Source organism: Candoia aspera, chromosome 4 (genome assembly GCF_035149785.1).
Source record: "Candoia aspera isolate rCanAsp1 chromosome 4, rCanAsp1.hap2, whole genome shotgun sequence".
NCBI lineage: Eukaryota > Metazoa > Chordata > Lepidosauria > Squamata > Boidae > Candoia > Candoia aspera.
This window is the reverse complement of record NC_086156.1, coordinates 57091104-57102558: the sequence shown is the minus strand read 5'-3', so window position 1 is coordinate 57102558 and position 11455 is coordinate 57091104.

Below are 11455 nucleotides of genomic sequence, written 5' to 3'. Positions count from 1 at the left end.
GGCTACTACTGCAAAATTGTTGTAAGCTAAAACCTAAGCAGAAATGAGTAAATTCTGGAATTGATGCCTCCACTGCTCTAATATTTTGAGCAGAAACTCTCTAGCCCATTTTCTGGATTAGCCATAGCTTCTACAGTACAATCCAGAAGAAACTAGGGCTTTGGGGGTGTTGTTTTTGTTGAGAAATAATGACTCTGCTAACCTAACACCTATTACAGTATTCAAATTCTACATCCATTTAATCATATGATTTTTGACCAATTGAAACTCTGAGTCATATTTCACTAATAATTCATAAATTCAACTCAGGAAACATTCAGGATTGTTTGCTACAAGATTTTCAAATTCAGTCAAGTTTCCCAAGAGTTTGCCTTATTTCGGTAGATGTTCCATTGATTCCTGTAGCCTTCTGACTTGGTAATGACCAGAGTGCTGATCTAATTTCACCTTCAGGTACTAGAGGTTCTTCCAGATAGGGAGCATTTTCTAAGGTACGCTGGATGTTAACACTCCTACAGTACAGATTTCAGTATATTCTTTCCATCTTTATTTGATCTTTGAATCAGTTATTATCAAATTGAAGTTGGAACCTCCTTCTAAGTCTGAAGATCTTTTGGAAGACTTTCCTTTTTTTCTGTTTCTGTTTCCATTTTTAATATTTTTATAGATGTTGTAATACTGCTTCTTGTGTATTCTAACAGCTCTCTGAAATTCTTTGTTAAATTCCTTTCTGAGATCTTTGTCTTTCTTGGCTTTGGCTTCTGTTCTCTTCTTGGCAATTTCCACTGTTTGTTCTGACATCCAGTTTGCTTTCTTCTGTTTCTTTGTCTTTGGCAGCCTCTTTTCACATTCATCTTTAACAACTTCTTTGATTTCACTCCACAGTTCCTCTGGTTCCCCATCAATAAAGTTCAGAGTGATTCCTGATGTTCTCCTTGAAAATGGAAGGTATATGCTTAAGATCATATTGTGGAAATTAGTTGGCTTTGTACTTCTGTTTTAGCTTGACTTGGGATTTGCACATGAGCAGTTAGTGATCTGTTCCACAGTCAGCCCCTGGCCATGTCTTTGCTCTTATAGCTGAGCACTTCCACCTCCTTGTACCAGTAATATATTCAATTTGATTTCTTTGTACTCCACCTGTTGATGTCCATGTATATTGGTAACATTTTGATTGTTTCAAAACTAGATACCAATGAAGAAGTAATTGAGTTGCTACTTTATTATTGTATTACAAAATGATAACAGAATTTTGACAGCCTGCCAGAGTTTCCTGCTGCTACGTCTTATACCAGATAGACCCAAGATGGGATTATTTTGCATTTTTCTTGTGTCTTCTCCTTTCCCAGAACTGGGTTGTTATTTTGCCTTAACTGTTCCTAGATACCTTCTTCAATATTATCTATGAATTCATCCCCAGTGTTAAAACGTTGTCCATAAAGTCTAATTGATAATACTCGGTTATTGACTGCATTGTACCCAAGTATTGTCTTTACCATATCCTTCCTGACTGTAAAAGCAATGACTTTCTTTCTTCAGTTTCCATCTTCTGAGTAGTATTCATTCTTAACAACTTCTCCGATTTCATTCCACAGTTCCTCTGGTTCCCATCAATGAGCTTCAGGACTTCTAAGTAATCCCTGATGTTCTCCTTGAAAATGTTGGATATACTGTATGCTCAATTCATGAACTACCCAGTAAGTATGAAGAGAAGCTGCTAATAGAATTTACCAGCTTTGCTCAGCAAGCTCCAACAGAAGAAATACTTATCCTCTCTCTTCATTTTGGGTTAATAATTTCATCTCTCGTCTGCCTGTATTACTGAGTGACTGCTAAAGTACTTTTATCCTGTATTTAATTGACTCTTACCAGGAACTGTAAACATGTGAAGTTCAAAAGTGAATGTGTCTTTGAAGATGTGCATAGCTCTCAGACACATCATACATTGTTAGGGAAGAAGGAGAGAGACTATCTTAGCAAATGGGTCTGAGTCCCAACACTTGTCAGTTTAGAGAATGAAAATTCAAATGTTTTTTTTTTTTAATTCCAAGTGCAAAGGTTGCAAGCAGAAGGTTCATTGAATCAAACTGACTTTAGAAGATAATGAGCCTTTTTTTCATTTTTAATCAATGCTGTCACTGTCTTAAACAATCTGAACAGAGAAGCTGAATGTAAGAATTGCAAATCTGTTTAATATCCAGAAGTGTAGCTGCATTTGGGGGCACCTTAAAAACTTTGCAGACCACAACACACTACATTGAATTCATGAATTGTTCTCCTGAGTTAGAGGCAAACATATAAACAAAAAATATAAACATGATTGGGAGTGAGATAGATAAGAGGCCTGAAGATAGAAGTTAAAACAAAATGCAGAAAGTACAGTCATAATTATTTGATTAGCAACAGCCATTGATAAAGCAGTCAGTGGATAAGAAGATCAATATCCTTACATTAGTGAACAGATTAACACATACAGTACAATGTATGATAAACAATTTTCTCTGTTTAAGTCATGGGAATCAGCGTCAAACCCCTTGATAATTGTAGCTCATTTAGTTCTCATTGAAATCTATTTTGGGGGTTGCTTTGTCCAAGATTCACTACTCTAAACATTCAGCCACTGATTTTTGGATACCAATAAACAAAAATGGTCCTAGCACTTTTTTCAGACTGTCAAAATATATTAAAAGGCTCAAGCTTTCATGAGCTACAGCTTATTTTATCAGAGCACAGAGTGCCTAAACTGAAGTACAATTTAAATCTGGATGCGGTAAGAGGTGGGGGGAGGGGGAGGGGAAGACAGATATTTATGCAGATGCAGGTTACATGTGAGAATATTACAAGAACCTTATCAATTAACAATTGTAGTTGTTAAAAACCCAGTATTTGCTGAAACCGTCTGAGGAATCCGAAATAGCATCCCATTCAGAAGGGGCTGCTGACACACAGTCAGACCCAGACCCAGAATTAGAATTAAGGAGATCTCAAAGTTTAATACATGAATCCCACCTGAAGAATGTGCTGTACAGCTAGAGCAAGAGATGTGCCTGATTCCAGTTGATGGAAAGAAGTACAAAACAGGGACTGCCAGCAGCTGCAACTCAGAAACAGAAGGAAGCTGCATGGGAGGAAATGGAATCCTTGCACAAAAACAAAACATAGTTTCTAACAGAGCGATCAGAGGCTGCAAGTGGGTATATTCATTAATTATTCTATTTGGAGACCACCCAATTCCCAAAAGACTCTGGGTAGCTTACAATACACACACAGAAAACAACAACAACAAAAAGCAAATGGAAATGTGCAGTCCCACAAAGCTAAGGTAGTAGGAAAGGTCTACCGACAAAAATATGTCAAGGATTATGATGAAATTTTCCTCTTAAGTTAAACATGCAAACACCAGAATACTATTAAGCGTAGCAGCATTTTTCTATTAAGAGAGCTGCACTGTGTGTACATTTTCTGCAAGGTGCACATATGCAGAGAACAAAAGAGGCAGCTTCAAGATAGTGAACAAATTAAATAAAGAAGTAGAAGTAACATCTTGGTGGTATTCATCATTATCTAGGAACTGAAATAAAAAAGAGGCAAAGTGGAGAGTATTTGCTCAATCAAAAACAAAAGTTAAAAGACCTAATAAAGTTTCTAAGTTTCAGTGAGGCAAAGAAGCCAAGTACAGCCATAGAAGTTGGATTTAATTATCCATCCATCCATCCATCCAATTTGTATTGCTGTCCATTCACTGCAGCAACTCTGGAGGGCTAACAGCATTTAAAATCAAAATAAAAGTAAGATAACACCAAAACACATGTAATAGTGACCAAGGAAAACCAATGTGTTGCAAATCAGCAATCTGGTGGGTTCCAACTAACAATGCAATCCCCATGCCCAGGAACACATCCAGGTTTTGAAAGCTTTGCAAAAGGGTGGCAAGATTGGGATCAGTCTGATATTGGGAGTGGATGGAGAATGATATTCCAAAGGGCAGGTGCTGTAACAGAAAAGCTCACTTTCTGAATCCAGAAAGATGATACTCCTTAACTGACCAGACCTGCAGCATGTTTCTCCTGTGCAAATGAGATGGGTAGAAACAGTACCTGAAGAAAGGAGGAAACCAAAGCAAAGTGGCAAGTAATGAGTAGTACAGGACAGCTTTGGGAAAGCTACTACACATCATGACAGTGAGTAGATCTGATTTAGCCAGTGCAGTAGGACTACTAAACACAAAGGACAGTGAACCAACTCAAGAGAACTGGACAGCAGAAAAAAGATTAGGCAGATATTATGGACTTTAATTTAAAGCTACCTATAACAATCCCAAACCTACTGGTTCTACAGATTCACATAGGGTTGGAGATGAATCTGATGGGAAATCAACTACAGGATACATATTCTTGTATGGAGGCACATCTGTCAAGAAAGTACAGTAGCCCTGTTATTTACAGAGGCTGAAATACTGTGCTGTGGAACAAGCATACAGTGAACTTTTGAAGGTGCACATACTGTTACTAGATTACAAAATAAAAGAACCAATCCCAAACGTATTATCTGAGGGCAACACGGGGTGTATAAGAACTGTAGACACACAGCTGTCCAGATTCAGCATGAAACATAGATGTGAAACTGTACCATATGAAGGACATGCGAGAAAGGGGACAAGTAAAATTTCTTTCCTGACAACTGAGGTGATGGTAATAGATGCATTTGCCAAGCCCATGACTGCTTCCTCAGGCTGAAAAAAGCATTGTCACTCAGAGCATGAAATGCTGCATGGTGGTGCACAGTTTAGTGCATGGAGATGATGGGAAGGGGGATGCATCATCTCTGTCCACCAGATGGTTCCCTTTATGATCCAGAATAGAGGAGAGTTACTTAGTATTCCACTTTCCATCTCTATTCTGCTGTTGCTATGCACATAAAAGGGTTGAGGCTGGAATGACCAAAGACCACCCTCTTTCGGCCTGTCTTTGCAAAGTACCCACAACATTGTTTCCAGTGGCTCTGGAAAGTGTTGTGTCCCTTTGATAGAGAGATACAGAGATATAATGTAAATTGTTGCCTGTTGTTCACATTTCTCCCTCCTGCCTTTGTTCACTTTTTATTCCATTTTGCCAGTTAACTATTGAGATTTTTGTTGATGCTTAGTAAGTAAACATCAGGCTATATTGTTTGCTGGCTGAACTGTATGGCAGGTGTGGTGGCTGTGATCTGGCTCTAGGGATTTACTGGGAGTGTGTTGGGTGCAAACTAAACTAGAAATTACCATAGTAATTTTCCCACAAGAAAATTAGATGGATTTAAATCAGTTTGGAAAAATTGATTGACTTCACTTATATATAACTAAGGATAAAGGAGCTTGAAAGATTAGGATGCTACTTCCTTGGGCAGCTGAGGTGCTGGGAGGTACACTCAGGGAATTTTTAGTTTTAGGAAAAGGTCAACCCAATGTCAGGCAGAAGGAAGAAAAATTAAAGGAAAATGAAGTTTTTTTGGAAAAGCAAGCATTTATTTAAAAATTTCCTACAAAATCCTGCTTCTGTATTTCTGTTACCTGGTTTGCTGTCAATAAGAGTAGCTGTTTTAGGTAGGACTGTAAAAGTATTCTGCCAGGAACTCCTAAAGAAAGAGGATATGCCACCCAGAGTCATTTTTTGTGAGATGGGCAGCCATAAAAAAATTGATAAATAAATAAATAATGATTTGGAGCTTCATCCTTAGAGGAATCCACAGCAGACTGAATGTTAGCCATAGACCAAGTCTACATGCCATTTGTCTTTTACTCAAAAAATGAAATAAAACCCTTAGAAGAGCTGAATGACTTTTATTTCCTTTTTTTAAAAAAATGTACAGTAGGGTTTCTTCCAGCTTTGCTTTAGCTTTAGAAAAGCCCAGCACATTTAGAGCAGCATCCAATTCTTTGTAGAAATAATTTTCCCTCTTCCAATGATCCCTGGACTGAGCATGGTTCTCTAAAGATGGAAAAGCTCCTCTGACCCATTTGTATGGGTTTAAAAAGTGGAATACAATCCCTAACCAATGCTTCCCAGTCTGGCCATTCTGTCCAATGAAGGCAGTCAGTAGAACAAAATGGATGGCTATCTTTAAGCCAAAAATTGTGTTTCACTTAGACTCTAATATTTTTTTTCCTTTCTCTGAATTGTTCATGGCAGAAAATGTAAACGTATATACAATGTGATGCAGAATGCTGCCTTTGCACAGAAGCTCCATGTAAGAACCATTTTCTTTTAACTAGGTGGGTATTAAACAAAAACAACTCACTATTTAACCTTAGATTTTGATATTGGCCTACTCAGAAGCCCATCACCACAACCGCCTCTCTTCCTACCACATAGGAACAATAATAAGAATGTTATGAGTGAATGTTATGTTATGTTATGAATTCCCCATTGGTTACTTTACTCCCATGGACAGGCCTGCTTTATATATGAATGGGAAAGGCTATCAGTGTGAACAGGAAAGTACTGTGGGCATTGGAACACCCAAAATCATTGCTGGGTCAAATCAACTTTCTGTGACATGCACAGCTAACAAAGTGTTGACTCACATGCCAGAGACCCACTGCCCTGTGGAAATAATCACTGTAGGCGTTTTGCAAATGTGCCACATCAAGCATTTGGCTTATGTTTATCTATTTGCCAATGCATCAGAACTGATAAACTAACACCTTGATGTTATGCAATCAAAATGCTGTGTATTATGTTTGTCCCTTGTAGTCCCTTTCTCCCCCAGTAATTAGTTTGTTACAGTCTCAAACCCATACTATACAAAATACAGAAAAATATACTGGAGACATTTTCAGAGAGATGTAACGTGCATATACATTATTTACAGTTGCATGCATGTACACACACATACACATGAAGAGTTCTAGACTTCCCCACCAGATGGCATATAAGCCACTTAATGGGAGAAGTATCGAAATATAAATTCAGCCTAGATTTTGCCTTGTAGAAGAAAGTTACCTAAGAAGATTTGTGGTAAAACAAGACTCTAATATTAATCCAAAATTCATCATTAAAACCCACAGAGTTTATTGTTGTTGATTTTGGCATTTACAAGAGGGAAAAATGAAAAGCTACTGACAGTCACCAAAAGTATGTAACAGGTCATAAAGAGAGACATGGTAATATTTCTGCTTCAGTTTGTGTACGTTCTGTTCTGCAGAAACACTGATGATGTTTCTACTCCCTCCCTCCTTCTCATATCGCTGCTTAGCTGGCAAAGAGTGGTTGAATAGTTAAGTATCCAAAGGCATCCATTAAGTGCAGACATGAGAGAGATGAGCTAAAGCAGGGTTCCTAAACTTTTTGCCATCACACCTCCCTTTAGTGCAGTCTTAATGTACACACCTCCCCTAAAAATCCAAACACCAAAATGAACATAAATGAACGATGGAAACAATACAATGAAACTTTGAGAAAGGCACAACCAAAAGTTTCTTCACAACTTCCCTGAACTCTGTCTGCACCTCCACAAGGGAGGTACACCTCACAGTTTGGGAAACCCTGGACTAAACAAATGCCATCAAATCTTAGGTTTGTTTTCATTTTCCCTTGGGGGAGGGGATTGATTTTCCCATTCAAAAATAATTTTAAAAAATCTATGCAATATAAACAGAGGAGAGATGCTTGACAAAAAGTTCTAAACTGAGGCTCTTTTTCCCTTGTCACATCATAAGGAATATTGGCTAATAATATTCAAATGTATTAGCGGAAGGGAATTCAGAAGTTGTAAGTAGAAAGAGGTATAGGATCACAACACACATCATGTCCAGACACCACAGATTTAATGACATATAACATCTTTTAGGAAGATAATTCCTGTTATAACTCAAGAACTGCTCAACCCTACATTTTACCTTCCTGGTACCTATCAGTCCTGTTCTCATATATGAGATATCTGTCCTTATGCAGCCCCGGCAGAATTGTAAAAAAAGACCAGATCAAACAATGTTCACAGCAGGTAGAAGTGCTGTACATATCTGACCTTGGCTTTTTTTCAAAAAAGCTAAGTAGAATTGGACCTGGTTAGTATTTTGATGGGAGATACTCTTCCCCCGCCCCGAGAAATCCAAAGGCTATAGATTACTATGGAAAATAAACAAAAACAATCTAGAAGAAAATGATGTGTCATATCGAGTTATAAAAATAAATCAAGGAGGTAAATGAGTCACCAGTAATGTCGCTAAACTCAAAACTTTATTGAGGCAGAGTAGCACCATTGTCTGCTGTCCCACTCCGAGCACAGCGATACATCCCCCTAGAAATGCAGACTTTACCAAGACATTCAGGACAAAGTGGATAGGTAATTAACTTTATTACAAATACCAGGCAGTCCTAATTACAGGGAAGGGCAGCTTCTACAAGTTCTAATAATCTAGCTCAATATACATGTGAGTTTCTTTCATCCATCCTTTTGTTATAACAGATGGCCTGTCACTTGTTTCTCATGCTGCCCTGAGGATAGCTCTTGTACCATGTTTATATAACAGTCTTGCCTGTCCCAGATTCCTTGTTTCTGCCTTGGCATCTCCAACCTTCAAAACCTTAATGAAATATCTAAAATTCTCAATGTTACCTTAGCACTGTGATCACTAGTGAACCTATAGACACTTCCCTTAGCAACCATTAAGTTTCCTTGCCCCATTTCACTTTAAAACCTTTTCAGTGTTCAAGAAGGAGGAGGAAGAGAGGCAGCAGCAGAAGGCAATTTGCAAAGATAAATGCCAACTTCCATTGTCAGGTTTATTGACAAAAGTAAATCTGCAGTTCATACTGGTACTATAGGAATTCCCAAGAAATGAACAAACAAATGATAAATAAATTAGGGATCTTAGTCTCCATTTCAGATTATTGACTATGATGAATTTCAGGCATGCGGAATTGTGTTCTCTATGCAGAAGTGCATGTCCTTTTTGTAACAGCAGTGACAGCTTCTCAGCCTGAGAAATGTGTAAGAGACGGATGATAAAATGGCTACATGGAGCCGACCAATACTAGAAGATGTTGAGCCATTATGTGTGTTGCTAACTCTTGCCTCTTGGACTACAAAGCTACATTAAATCTGCCCATTTGTTATATGTCTGTGTGTAAAGAACAAGACAAAATATAATATTGCATAGTATAAGTGATTTTCTGTCCATAGTAATAACATAGCACTGTATCAGTTTTGAAGCTGGTATATTGGGCTTCTTTCAGAATCTTCTTCAATGTTCCCACAAAGCAGATCTGATCACCAAAATTTTGTGCTGGGAATAAAATCAATTTTAAAAAGAGTATTATTCATAATAATATATTTATTTATTTATTTATGCATAATGAAATCATATGGATTTCAGAGTGGTCTATAAGGGTAAAACAATGTAATACGTGCTAGCAAAAATGGGTATTGGCTACATTTCTGCTTATTAAGCATCATAGTGGGTCTCAAACAATATCTGTAACTTTCTTACAATCCAGTAAGGAAATTAGACTGTATAAAATAACAGCTACCTTGCAAATATGGTTATTTCAGATTAGGAACCAAGCATTTCAGAGTACCAAAATAATCACTTCAAAATAATTACAAGAGATGTATAAAGTAATTGAAAGCCTAATAAGAGCATCATTATTAATATTATTACCATACATTTACATTGTTTTATAAAAAGCAAAAAGTGCCAGGTACTCATAGATTATACAAGAATACTATGCACATCATAACATGAAAATGATGTTTGAATAATCTTTGCATTTTCAGGATGTAGGTTTCAAATGTTAGATTACTGAGATAATATAATCATGGAGATTTTTATTACTAACAATTCCTAGTAGTTATTTATAAGTAAAAATGTTTCTGAAGTTCATAATTACCTCTTTGGAATTCAAGTGTGCGTAGCTCATAATGCTCAGGCATGTTACAAACCAAATGTACGAAGTCTCTTTGATTGATTATGTGCCATCAAGTCAGTGTAAACTCTTGGTTACCATATACATTGATCTTCTCCAGAATGATCTATCCCCAACTTGGTTTTTGAGGTCCTCTTCTCTTTCCTTCCACCTTTCCCAGCATTAAAGCCTTCTCCAGAGAGCTAGGTCTTTGCATAATGTGTCTGAGGTAGGATAATTTGAGCCTGGTCCTTTGTGCCTTAAGTGAGAACTCTGGGTTGGTTTCTTCGATGTCACTTGTTTGTTGGTTGGCTGTCAATGGTATTCTCAGGTGTCTTCTGCAACACCAAATTTCAAAAGCATCAATACTTTTTCTATCCTGCTTTTTCAAAGTCCAACTTTTGCATCCATAAAATATCACAGGGAAAACTGTTGCTTGTGCTATTCTGATCTTTAGCTCTCCAAACAGCATCAAAATAAGTGAAACTCCATTTCTATTATAGTGCATTTCTATTGCTATATGAAAGTGGACATCTTTATGGACAACTTTTGGACACCTGACTGCAACCTGCTATGACTCCGTGGAAAGTATTTATTTTATTGATTGATTGAACAAACTTATATAGCCACCCATCTACCAGAAGGAATTCTGGGCAGCAATCAGATTAAAACACAACACAATAAAAAGATCATTTAAAGCAATAAAGAACACTGATGCTCCAATAATACTTGCATTCATCCACCAATCACCCTGTGCCAGCTCCATCAATATTCTGGCCTGGTGGAAAAGCCAGATCTTCACCACTTTTCCTGAAAGCCAACAGGGCTGGGGCCATCCATTTCACTGAGGGAAGGCTGTTCCTTAGAGCAAGCACCATGAGAGAGAAAGCAGAGAAATCAGCAAGTTTAAACCCATGGCATGCATATATCAACATTTAACTAATTAACCCTTGAAATAGCTCTCTGCAGTGCTGATAAAAAAATACGACAAATACTGGTTTGATTTTAATTCAACGCAAGGAGAGTTTGCCTATTACTTTGTAGGAATGTTCAAAACTTCCATTAAGAATTTTATTACAGAGTATGAGACCAGTTACCTGAACAATTGGACTTTGGTTATAACTTCCTGATCAGCAAATAGAGTAATCTCTCCTCCAGCATTTCATAAATGTTATAGTAGTACAATCCTCCCATTTTCAGAATTCACTGAAATCTTACTTCCTAAACTTTGTTCTTCATTCCTTTCCTAACTTACGTTATGCTTTATTTATTTATTTATTTATTCTATTCCATCTTATCTGCCATTTAATTAAAGAACAACTACATACTTTGCTTTTAAATAAAGACGTATTAGAAAAACTGAATTGTCCTTTGATTCAGTATACATAATTATTTATGTATACAGTATGATCAGTGCGCAGGAAACAAAAGACTATTTCCCTTTTCACTTTGCTTTCAGCCTTCCAGAGGTTTGGGAAAAGGGTTGAAACCTGATCTCTAGCAGCCCATAGGACAAACTATTTTTCAGCAGACAAAAGAGATACAATGACTTCCCAAGGACACATATC